This window comes from Lipophrys pholis (genome assembly GCF_963383615.2).
Source record: "Lipophrys pholis genome assembly, chromosome: 16".
NCBI classification, from domain to species: domain Eukaryota; kingdom Metazoa; phylum Chordata; class Actinopteri; order Blenniiformes; family Blenniidae; genus Lipophrys; species Lipophrys pholis.
The window spans coordinates 25,249,530-25,262,512 of NC_137634.1; positions in this window are offsets into that span (position 1 = coordinate 25,249,530).

Consider the following 12,983-nt stretch of genomic DNA (forward strand, 5'->3'; position numbering starts at 1 on the left):
TCACCGCGGCCTGAACCAGCTCACGTTTCCTGTTAGTGGCTGAACGCTGTGAACGCTCGCTAAAAATATTGTTTTATGCAGGAGGTGTCAGAAAAGATCCCACAGGGAGAACTGGCTGGTGGCGGCCAAGCAATTATAGCAACGTCACTTTTTGATCCTTTTTTTTTTTTTTTTTCAAAATTCATTTCAGACATGTAATTTTCTTTCCATCTACCCACATGCGTAGTGATGATTTAAATAAAGTTGTATTTTATGATAATAATGTAATACAATCTTTAGAAAACATAAATCTATATCTATATTCAGGTATACACACACACACACACACACACACACACACACACACACACACACACACACACACACACACACACACACACACACACACACACACACACACACACAGAGTGACAGACATGTCCTCATTTGACTCGCTGCAACGTTTCTTTGTTCAAAGATGTTTTCTGTCTTGCATCTCAAACTTTGACTCTGTCGTACCAATCTGGTTCATTTGTTTGTTACCTTCGACAACTTCCTCTCCGACACTCCGTATATTTGTCCTCATCACTCCAGCCGATGTCTGCACGGAGAACACACGCAAACAACATGGAGGTGAAACACTTTTCCAGCCGATCGTCATGAAGTAACTCATGTCCAGTAAGAACCGGAGCAGAACTTCATCCAGGCAGAGTTCCCGTCAGAATTTTGTTTATAACCTCTGAAGAAGCCCGTGAGCGCTCTCTCAGCAGGTCATTAAGTGAGTGTGAGTATCGTTAAATACTAAAGGTTTCATTCTGACACTCAGATGCAGTGGCTGTGTCTCTAGAAATGCTCCGTCACACATGTAAATGTACGTGAGCTCGTTACGACTCTGCGGCGAGCAATTAGGAGTCTGAGCTGCTTCGCCACACATCCAGCGGAGCTCCTTTCAAGGTGTCCGGTCCTTGGCAGTCTGGACTGCAGCGCTGTTTGTTTCCCTGGCTTAATGTCTGTCCCGTTAATTTAACTGTAGCCGAGGCCGTGTGGAGAAGACGCCTAATTAATGTTTGAGCTGCAGACGCTCTGCAGGGAGAGCAGGCAGAAGAAAACCGCTCCAGTCGACTCCTGACTCCTCGGACGGTATCGACTTTCAGCTGCTTTCTCCTCCAGCAAGGAGCCATTAACACCTGCGATTATAAACCAGACGTCACTGGTTTGAATGAACTTCTAACCCTTTGTGTGGATGTAAAGCACTTGGACACTCTGGACGGGGGAAACCTTGAAGCTTCTAATCCTTTCAGGAGAAAAGATGGTACCTTCTGCAGTGGAGATAAAATCTGCTATTAAACAAGTCATGTTTGTGTCTTCGTCTTGGAAACGTTTCACGGAGTTCGTGATGCTAAGCCACTAGTTGGTGCTGTTTGTTTTTGCAATGAAAGCAGACACATGCAGCAGAGAACAATGGGCTCTAAACATTAAAGATCTTCTATTATCCAGATTTTCAACACTTTCACTTGGGTCTCATTGGTTCAAAAATGTTGTATTCAAAGTTTATTGCTTTTCCTTTATTTCCCTCCATTTGAATATTAGATTATTGGTTACTGACCAGGAGCAGAGTTTGGCATGAATACTTGTTTTATTTTTTTTAATAATACCTAATTGGAAATATGTAATATTCTCAAAATGGTACAAAACTTTCATTGTAAAAAATATAAAACAAGTTCAATATTTGAAATAAGTATGTAAGTAATCAGTCCATAGTTAACAGACTTAAAGCCGATTCATACTCCATAAGCACAAGAAGAAAGTTTGGCGGTGTGGGGTCCTGCCAAACAAAATGACGTAATTTCCTTCAGCCAGCTCCTTCTGGCCGAAGGAATTTGTTTCAGCTGTTCCAACCACCCTGACCGAACAATGTAGGAGTCGCCCTGCCCAAACTTCTGCTCTGCCGTGTGCTGCGCATGCGTGTTCCAGTTCGCTCATGACTATCAGTCACATTTTAATCATATTTAGCTCGTAACATCGTTACTGTACGAGCGCCGCAGCTCATTAAAATGTCGGAGTGCTGGCTTACGTGATGCACCTGAACGCATCACGAAGAGCTGTCAGCTCCTGTAGTTAAAACCAGACCAACATGGCCCTCGGACAAAAACTCTCTTTTATTACTGAAACAGTTCAGAGAAATGTGTTTCTGAAAGCACTGGAGGCCAGAGATAAACTGTGCAGTTGAAAAGTTCAAACAGACATGTGGCTGCTGTGAGGGGGGGGGGGTGGCCTGCTGTGAGGGGGCGTGGCCTGCGAGTTCCACAGCTTCTTATCGGAGTATGAACAGTCCTGCTGAAAAAGCTTTTTTTTCGGCAGCTGGCTGACGTCACTGCCGAATTTTCTTCTCGTTCTAATGGGTTCAAAAAGGGAGTATGAAGGGGCCTTCAGCCTGCGCTACTGTCTGTTGAGGTCGGCCATCTTGGTAAATCGTGGAGAGCTCCTTATTTTCTCAGGTGGAACAAAACATGAAACGTTTGAGAACCACTGATTGGAATATAAACACGTTGATTTTGAAGTGAAAATGAGGCTTGAACAAGAGTTCAACTTTAGTTTGAAAGTCCCACGTGCCCTTGCTGTATTTAAGGAGGAACGTCAGATAAATAAAGTTTTTGTGCACTTTTCAAAAGTATATGTTCAACAACTGAAACCAATGAACCAGTGAGGAAATGTATTGGGATGCACAGACTTACAATTCATCCCGAAATCCCCCATCATTATGTTTCCAATCTATTCTATTACTCTTTTTTAAATTTCCCTTTTTTCCTTCTTTTTTTCCTCCTAGTAATACTTTAATTCTCCTTTTGGTCATTATGTTGATGTTGGGAATGTGGTTCCCCTGTTTGTTCTTCTGCAAATGCTTCTTTAAAAAAAAAAAATAAAACGCTATTAAAGTTTATAAAACCAACGAGTTGATCAAAAACAAAAAGTCAGTTCAATGACGATGTCTCAAAAAATGAATAAATCTGGCTTCTAAATTAAGTATCGTACTGTATTTTAGTTCCATATCAGAAACTGTTCCAGTTAATCAAAAATCATTTGTGCTTTTTCTACAGTTTACATGAAATGAGGAAAACCATCCGATATACTAAATCACTAAGTAACTTCAAATATCAGTGAAAAGCCTCAACCCCCCCATGACCTGTGACCCCCCCCACCCCCACCCCTCCCCCCCTTCCCTCCCCCCAGGTGGTCCAGTATCCTAATTAGTTCCCCATCCGTCTGCATGTTGACAGGAAATGAGTCTGCATGCTTTAAAATCTTTAACTAATTATGTTGGTCTTTTCAATAAACCCAGCGATTGTTGTTTTTTGAATTAGAACAGGCTACTTAATAAGAACGATATCAAATTTAATTTACATATTTTAATGAAGCAACCAAATGCCATCCCACGACGTTCCTCTCTAATTGTGTGATAATTAATGATGAGAGTTTGATCCCGTGGACGGTCCGTCACAGAGCCTCCGAGGATCCCCACTGAATGGAGGTCACTTCACTTTCAATTGAAATGATGTCTTGAGGGCGAGTGTAATTTGCTATTTAACATTTTACTGTTGGCTGCAATTTTTGCAATTATTCAGAGTAATTTGGGGAGATTGCATAAACGCAGTGCAAATAATGGTGCTACCACCAACTGCTGGATAAAGTTCTCTTTGTCAGAAGTTTGTGTTGGAAATTGAGTCTCGTTTTCAGGTTGGTGTTTTAAAGGGAAAGACCGAGTCCCTGTCCACACCAGCCAAAACAGCCTTTTTCCCGTCCACTCGAAACCATGAAAATAAATCAAAACGATGCAGTACATATGCCAGCCCTATAGGTGGCCTCGCATATGTTACTACACGATCTTCAGTTTCCGCCGATGCCATGGAAACGGTTATTGCTTCCAAAACGTTGCCGCGTAAACCGGGGAACTTTTCTCCACCGCCGTGCTGAACGGCGACGCTTTAAGACGCATTACACCGGAGAGTCCGCGGCTAAGGCTACTTGAACCGCAGCCATGTAGGACGCAGATTATCCCTCCGTTAATTACCAGATGCTCCGCTGGTTCCATTACAGACGAGTCTGCGAGCGCAACACATGCTGTACATGAGAGGGGACGGGACGGGGATGCTTCTGAGCCTCACAAATGAGTCCTATAAGAGGGCGGCGAGGGGGGAGGAGAGGGGGAGGCGGAGGCGGGGGAGGCGGTGTTAGCTTTGGAACGGAATTAGCCGGCCGTTTCTTTCCAAATGGCCGGCTAACAGGATAAGCAGTGAATTAACTGCAGGGGAAGAGTTTGATTACAAGCTCATTAAATCTCATTTTCAGCCAAGTGTGTGTAATCATTTTTGTTTGACATAGATTTTCCCATTAAAGTTGAGCAAAATCTAACAGATCTACTGAGCTAATTACTCTGTATACTCTAGTAATATATTAGTGTTACGGAGTACTGTGCTAAAGTTTCATGCAGGTCTGGAAGAAGTGTGGATTTTCCATAATTCAGAAGCAACACAAAACACTAGACTGGGCCCAGATTTACTCTGCAGGGTAATGTAATCCCAATCAGAGAGTTATTAAGGAGTATCTCGGGGTATAAAGATGAATTAGGAGTCCTGGAAGTAATGCGATGCCCAGAATCATGATCTCAATATCCTGGAGTTGTTTTGGACGTTACATGAAGAGACAGAAGTGTCAGAACTTCTGAAAGACGCTTTAAGCTTCAAAAAGTTTTACAAGAATTCATCTCATTCGTCACAATAAATACACATTTCTGTCATTTTCTTCTGACAGTTTTTTAGACCACAGGCCACCATTGTTGTTGTTCTACTGAGCATGTGCAGAAGAACTGTTAACTATGGCCGTGTTGCACACCACCGGTCGCAGCGTTTCAGAAAAGTTGTGTTTTCCCTGTTTCCCCTGAGATGGGGCATTTTCAAAAAGTTCAGTCGTCAGTGACCTGAGCTCCATTGTCGTGTCAACGGTTCCCCTAAACGCTACGAACGTTTTCTGTTTTCACACGTAAACGGACTCAAACCACAGTTTTCTCACTGTGAGTCAAGAGTACTAACCACTACACTACAGTGCAGCACTGCAGTAAAGAATTACTCGGTTACATTTAAACAGCTCACAGTTCGGGTAAAGTTTGTTGTCCGTCGTAATACATGGATTCACTTAAACTGTCACTTTAAATAAGTTAAAATCATCTTTATTAAACTGTTAAATTGATTGGATTTAACGGTTACTTGTTAGCCACACTAGTTAATCAACGTGATAAAACAATGATCGATTGCAACATCACCACCTAGTGGCTAAATGAACTAAAGGCCTGTTTATTTATTTTGATATGTTGATGTTTCAGCGAAACTATGGAATAAACAAATGATTAAAAAAAATGGTAAATTGCTTTCAGTTTGTGGGCAAATGGTGATAAATCGGCTTTTCCGACTCGTGGGAATGTTTCATGACATCGTCAGCTGGGATCTGCTCCAGACGTAGACGTGGATTAGCAGCACAGAACAGGAATGATCGTCCAGTATTTCAGTTTACTGAAATAATTTGAACCAATTTCTCAACATTAGCTGGGATTTGCTTCAGGCCTGCAAACATAAGCAGGAAAACCCTGAATGAAAGTTTAATTTCTGGATGGATTTCCTCAAATCGGCTTCTTCATTTACAGAGGTCACTAAAGTAGATTAGCATCGTTCAACGCTGCAATTGGACTCGATTCACTGCAGTTCTTCTTGAGGGATTAGCGACATATCGACTTTCATGTTAGAATTGACCATAAAAAACAAATCTGTATCAGCACGATAAACAAATATGGACTGATATGAATATTAGTGTGTACATTTCATAGATGTAGATTGTACAAATTCAGTATCTACAAAAACGAATTATGGGTTCATTTTTATATCAATGTCAGTAAATATCGTTTATTGGTATCGGCCAAATTTGTCATATCGGTGCCTCCTTTGTTTATCTTCTCAGATGGTCCGTTGGAATGATTTGTGCTGCATTCGCACCAAACTGAAGGTTATTTAAAGCAGTTTTTTTGTGAAAAACAAGCGTCTGGAGTTGCTGGAAAGCGCTGCGGTGCAGCGTGCGACGAGCCCAACGGCTCCCCCGGGCTCCTGTTCGCCACACAGCTTCCCCGTCAGTCCCGTAGTTTTGTCGCCGCGTGTGACTCTTTTTTAACAAAGTCCGAAGACGGATTGGTTAAAGCGAAGACGACCGAATGGGGATGTGAGAGGACGAGGAACCATCAGCGCCTCCATAAAGCGGCGCTTTACGCTGGGATTCATGAAGAGATGTGAGCGATTCGGGGAAAATGCCGAATGAAGTGCAGTAACGGTCACATTCATCTTCAGTTAATTAGTCCTCGTCGTTGAATCATCTTTTATTAAGAATATTGTGAATTCGGGAATGAACAGATAAAAAAAACAAAGGAGACGAAATAGCTTTTCTTGGTGGTGTAGTGGTTTGCTCTCCCTCCTCACAGTGACATGTGCTTGGTTCGAGTTCCAGTGAGTTTGTATGTTCTTCCTGTCAACTAACAGCAGCTCCGAAAAAGAACCAGGTTATCCTGAAGGACAAATCTCGACACGTTTGAATTGATCACAAGTCGTTTCGATATTTTAACTTTATTCATCATGTTTGTCGCGTCACTTATTCAGGTCTTCTTAAGTCCTTTGTCCTATTTCAAAGCTTCTTTAACCCAGGACTTCATTTTCAAGTTAAAAAAAAAAGACCCTGGAAATCCATTTGATATATTCAGTAGTAAACTCTCATGGAAACTGCTGTTGCCCTGTAAATACGAAAGTTTTAAGAAACAAAAATGCAAAGCGATGCCTTTTCACTGGAGTGTAACTGGTTCCTCAATTTCCTTAAATCCCATAATTCTGAAAGATTCAGTGGGAGATGATGACACTTTGTCTCTGCTTTGCTATTAGGAGTGATTGTCCTGTATCAATGTTATTTTCTGAAAAGTCACATGCTCTGTAATGTTACTCAGATTAGAAGAGTTGAATGGAAAAAGCTTCGCAGAAGCAGTTTTGGATGAAAATGGTCTTAAAGCAGTAATTTGTAAGAAAGGAACACTTTTTGCCTCCATTGATGATCAGTTTGGACTTTTAAAGATGCATACGTTTAATTTTTACAGGAAAAGTCAATAAAGTAGCTTTTAAGAAAATGAAAAATATCTTTTTTTCCCCACAATGCAGCTTTTCCTGCAGATCAGTGTGGATCTTTCTGGCCAGATGCCCAAAGCGGCGGCGCTCTCTGGTTGGGGGTATTAAGGTCAGCTGTCTGGAGAGTCGTTCGTCCCAACTCATACAAACTGCGCCCGTAATCTTGAGTCAAATCAGATTATTTTTTCTCTTCACTTCCGTTATTTTAGTGCGATGAGCTCGGCTGGAAACAAAAATTCCCGGAGTCGTTCCAGCCTGACTTTAGGGAGGAGAGGAAGCGACTCCAGTTCACATGCCCAGCTGATTTCAGTTTTCTGCTCTCAAACTTATCAGACGAGGGATTTGAAGGATTGGCAATAGTTTTTCTCTTTTGATCTATTTAATTTTGGGAGAAGTACAAATATTGTTGCAATGATGAAATTGTAGGATTTCAAGAAAAGGAGTTTGGGGGGGGGTATTTCAACAATCAAATGTTAAATGTCCGACTCGGACTCGAACCAGGGTACAAACCCACAGTACGCTACTTATGTACAACAATTAAAGAGTATTAGATGTGTAGGTGTTGTTCTTTTCACTGCATTTCTAATTAAACCCTCACGTTTTGGTTAATTCACATTTAAATTCAGGAAATGTTTCAAACACTAAAAACTACAGTTGAATTTTTTTCCATACATGACAGTAAAATTTGGGTATGTCAAAAAGTTCTCATGTTGAAAAAAATTTGTTTTCCTGAAGGGTCAAGAACATGTTGACAATTCTGTTCGGGACATTTTATACTTAATGTGAAACTAATTCGCAGACTTTGTGAGAAGAGCTGGAAAAAAAAGAGCGGGACGGTTTGACACAGGTGAGGTGGCACGTTATTAACCACGCCCACTTTAAAGTTCTGCAATAGGAATTTCACAGCGGAAAACACGACTTTTTGGAAAATATCTTTCAGGGTTGAACTGTTCGCAATGGCTCCAGCTCTGTCGCCATGGAAACCACGCAAACACAACTTTTCTGAAACGCTGCTGCTGGTCATGCGCTCCAACGGCCGTAGGAAAGAGTCGTATTGCACATGCTCAATAGATTGTTGGTAAGAACGACAAATTGATCTGTATGTGACCCCCCCCCCCCACACACACACACACACACACACACACACACACACATACACACACACACCCAGTAATTAACCCATCTCCCCTTCTCTATTTCTAACCCGTCATACTCTCTCAGCCCGCTCACATTGTTTTTTTTAATTCATGACACACACAACTTGACACCATCAGAAGAATTGAGTTGTTTTGAGAAGCTGCTCGTCGAAACGGAAGCGAAGTGAGCATCCGCAGCTGTGACGTGATTTCCTTGAATATTGAGTATTACATCCAAACAGCCTGCCTGTTGTGACAGACATCACTCAGAGCATATTAAAGTGGATTTGTGTCTCGTCCCCACTCAGCCGGTTCGCGACCCGTAAAGTCGACGCCGGTCATCTCATTGAATTAAAATGTCAAAATGTTGCATCCCCACACCTAAGCTTCTTACACGGAGAGCTGCTGAGGACCTCCAGAATAAAACTCCCATCAGAAGGTCTGCTGCTTTCGAGCTTGTTTGACAACCGAATAACGGATCGCTCCCCGGTGCCTCCGCAGCATCACTTAATGCCTAAATCTCTTTTTATCGAGTCGCAGGAGGATCTTAAAGCTCATCATTATATATATATATATATATATATATATATATATATATATATATATATAAGAAAGCAATATTTCTGCCAGTCAGTTAAAAAGTGACGTGCTGTTTCAGACGAGACCTGAATCCACTGATGGAAAAACCATGTTTTCAAAAGTAGATTAGCACGTCAGGAAAAACGGAAAAACTTTCTTTTTTTCAATATTCTAAATCAGACCGGTCATGGGCGTGTTGTTTGGTTTCACTGTGACGTTCCGGAAAGTGAAGACGCTTCGTTTTTTTGTGTTTCATTGGTAACGGCTGAAACACTGAAAACAATGTAGTTTTCGTGCCGGGCCACTAGTGGGCGCTGTTGTTTGTTTTTGTAATGAAACCACACACACATACAGCAGAGAACAACGGGCTCTAAACATTGACAACAGGAGAACACAGACGTTCTAGTGGACAGACCACCAAGTTGTATTATTACGGTGACTGTCAAAATAAAAGTACCAAGTCCCAGGAGAATATGGACTTAGAGTCATGACATTGTTCTGATTGTCCGTCTGATTGCTCATATGTCGAAGAACTATTTACCAAAGTCAGTCAGTACTACTGAGTACTGATTCACGACAAATGAAATGGACCATGCATTATTAAGAAAAAATACTGCCTTGTTGTAGTTAAGGGTTTTCATGTTGAAGAAATTTGTGAAACAACTGCGACGTTACATTACAAACAGTTTAATGTTGTTTTTCATATATTTGTTAAAGTTTACATATTGAGAAATAAATATGTTCGACTGAAAAATGTTAACATTTTATTAAACATTTCTTTTAACTTAAAAACAAATGAACATTTCTTACTACATAAACAAACACAAAAGTACCAAAAAGTGGTACAGTTGAGTACCAGGTATCGATTCCCAGGTACTGGCTATCGGTACCGTATCGGTTCAAATGTGAAAGGTATCCATCCCTACCGGCATCTCAGCGAAAGGTCTCAGTGCCCTGTTGTGTTTTCTGCGCTTAAAGAATTGTTACAGAAATCTATTTTGTTTTTACAATTTTCTTGGTGGTCTGGCGGTTGGATTGGCGCCTCTTGGTCCGGCTTTAGCCTCAAACATATGAGGCCTGTGGGCTAAAGCCGGACTCCTGACAGCATGCCAGCGTCGCCTCCTGTGATGCTACCTGCTCTCCGTGTTGGCGGTTTTCTCAGAGGTGCTCGTCACTCACTGTGCTTTTGAGTAAACAAGAGAGCGGTTGAGATGCAGACATAATCTGACTTCCTGCCCCCTGAATTAAGCCCGTTGAAGAATAATCAGACGTTAATGCACTGCTCTTATGTGATTCCGTAATATCACACATTTCGCAGAAAAGGAGGACGGACTGTCCAAATTTGAGGCTTCAAAATCCCCGAGAGAAGTGATGAAGAATGAAAGTAGAGAGGTTTTTTTTCTTTAATAGCATCGTGATGAATCTCCTTATGAAATCTGAATCTGCTCTTTTTCCTTTTGCTAAATCGTTTTCCTGTAGTTCCAAATGCTTAGATATAAATAACTGTGGCTATATTTGTTCAGTTTGTCGTCAGAACATCTTGGCACATTCATATTGACTCTGGGTTTTGCTGTTGGTAGACGAGTCGAATGGTCTAAAAAAAGGACAATATTGGCGCGTTGTATTCAGACTCACCACACTTCCTGCAGCCTGCAACTTTAGACGAAGAGAAGTGGAAGTACACGTATACGACCAGATGATCCCCTCGTCTCTGGGTAGGTGATTCGCCTAAACGCAGCTCTCGTTGGGAACAGGTCAATATCCCAATGCTTGAGTTGCAGTTGTTTTACTCCGCTGGAATGATTATATGTTGTTTTTTCTCTAACGGCTCTTGAGCTCCGACTAGTGGCAGGCAGCTGTATGACATTTAAGCAACAATGTTTTCAAGTAAAAACGGAAAACTTTCATTCTGGAAGTCCGTTTACAACGTTTAACAGTGATTGGAGCGACTGGAAAACGGCTCCCAAGGTGGAAACTTTTGAAAATGCTCCAACTCTGTCTCCACGGAAACGGGCCAATGTGCAACTTTTCTGAAACGCTGCTTCTGTGCATCACATAGATGGACAATAACAATAATGCAATATTTAAAGTCTGCTTTATATTTATGACTCATCTTACTTGTATGTTTACTAGTTGATAGATAAATCGCAGCTCGGTCGGATTGACTTACTTCATAGTAATAATTAACCAATATAGCTTTATTATAAAGAGAAATATTGTTACTGCTCGTCATATCCAGGTAAAGAAGTCGTGTTCAGTCCATCTTCTGTATTCAGTAAATACCCTGTAAAAACCCTACCAGTGCATTCAGTTTTCAATATTGAACAGTTTTAATTTGCATAGTTTTGCTGTATTATGAGGTAGTTGTGAAGCGACCTGAGCTCACAGAGCTGATTCAGAATCAATTATGTGAGGAAATGTGGAGAAAAGTCAGCTTGGGTAAAAATAGGATTTGATTTTGTGAAAATTCTAGTTCTCTCTTTCCCATATAAATTATTGAAAACACATGATACTCTAACCTGCTTTGCTTGCGACTTGAAAGGTTTTTTTTTATTTGATTAAGGGTAAATTAGATTAAATCTTCAGTTTTGGCAAAAGTTCAGTTGTTGCATTTAATCGAGTTATTTACAGAATTAATTTTAATTAAGTACCGTCGATACAGTCTGAGTGCATTTGCTTTTTTTTCTTCTTTTTTTATACTTTAACTTGCTAAAGTGATGATCACCTTACTCTGAAACTTAAAAGTGTATTCCTCATTTAGTTTTGCTCATTTAGGCTCTTTCTACACAACAACGCTCTGAAAAACGACATCCGTTGCCACAGGAATGGCAGAAACACGAAAGACAATGTAATTAGAATGCCAGGCCACAAGTTGGCGCTGTTGTTTTTTCCTGTAATGACACTACACACCATTAAATAAGCATAGGAATCAAGGAGAGGCTTGGTGCTTTGAGAAGCTGATTTATGCATCCGTCACAAAAAACAACACACTTCATTTTGAAATGCAACAAGCATCTGTAGTGCAGCGGTCGCTGGAAGCCGGGCTCGATGTGTCTGGAGCAGCAGGCTTGATGTGTCTGGAGCTGCAGGCTCCATGTGTCTGGAGCTGCAGCTGGAAGCCGGGTTGTGAGTCTGGAGCAGCAGGCTCGATGTGTCTGGAGTTGCAGGCTCGATGTGTCTGGAGCAGCAGGCTTGATGTGTCTGGAGCTGCAGGCTCGTCGTGTCTGGAGCTGCAGGCTCGGTGAGTCTGGAGCTGCAGGCTCCATGGGTCTGGAGCTGCAGCTGGAAGCCGAATCGTGAGTCTGGAGCAGCAGGCTCGATGTGTCTGGAGTTGCAGGCTCGATGTGTCTGGATCAGCAGGCTTGATGTGTCTGGAGCTGCAGGCTCGTCGTGTCTGGAGCTGCAGGCTCGGTGAGTCTGGAGCTGCAGGCTCAGTGTGTCTGGAGCTGCAGGCTCCATGTGTCTCGAGCTGCAGGCTCGATGTGTCTGGAGCTGCAGGCTTGGTGCATCTGGAGCTGCAGGCTCAGTGTGTCTGGAGGGGTCTGGAGCTGCAGGCTTTTGAGTCTGGAGCTGCAGGGCTCGATGTGGCTGGAGCTGCAGGCTCAGTGTGTCTGGAGGGGTCTGGAGCTGCAGGCTTCTGTTTCTGGAGCTGCAGGCTCGATGTGTCTGGAGCTGCAGGCTTGGTGAATCTGGAGCTGCAGGCTCAGTGTGTCTGGAGCTGCAGGCTTGTGTGTCTGGAGCTGCAGGTTTGGTGTGTCTGGAGCTGCAGGCTTGATGTGTCTGGAGCTGCAGGCTCGATGTGTCTGGAGGGGTTTGGAGCTGCAGGCTCGGTGTGTCTGGAGCTGCAGGCTCGATGTGTCTAGAGGGGTCTGGAGCTGCAGGCTTGTGTTTCTGGAGCTGCAGGCTCGATGGGTCTGGAGCTGCAGGCTCGGTGCGTCTGGAAGTGTCTGGAGCTGCAGTGGCCTACTTTGAGGACGTGATCCATGTTTAATGTCCCTCCGCTGTGCTCGGCAGCAGGCGGGGCAACGTGTTTTGTCACGGTGTCGTCTGGGTGTTGGCACATTCTTGTGAACATAAGAAAGTG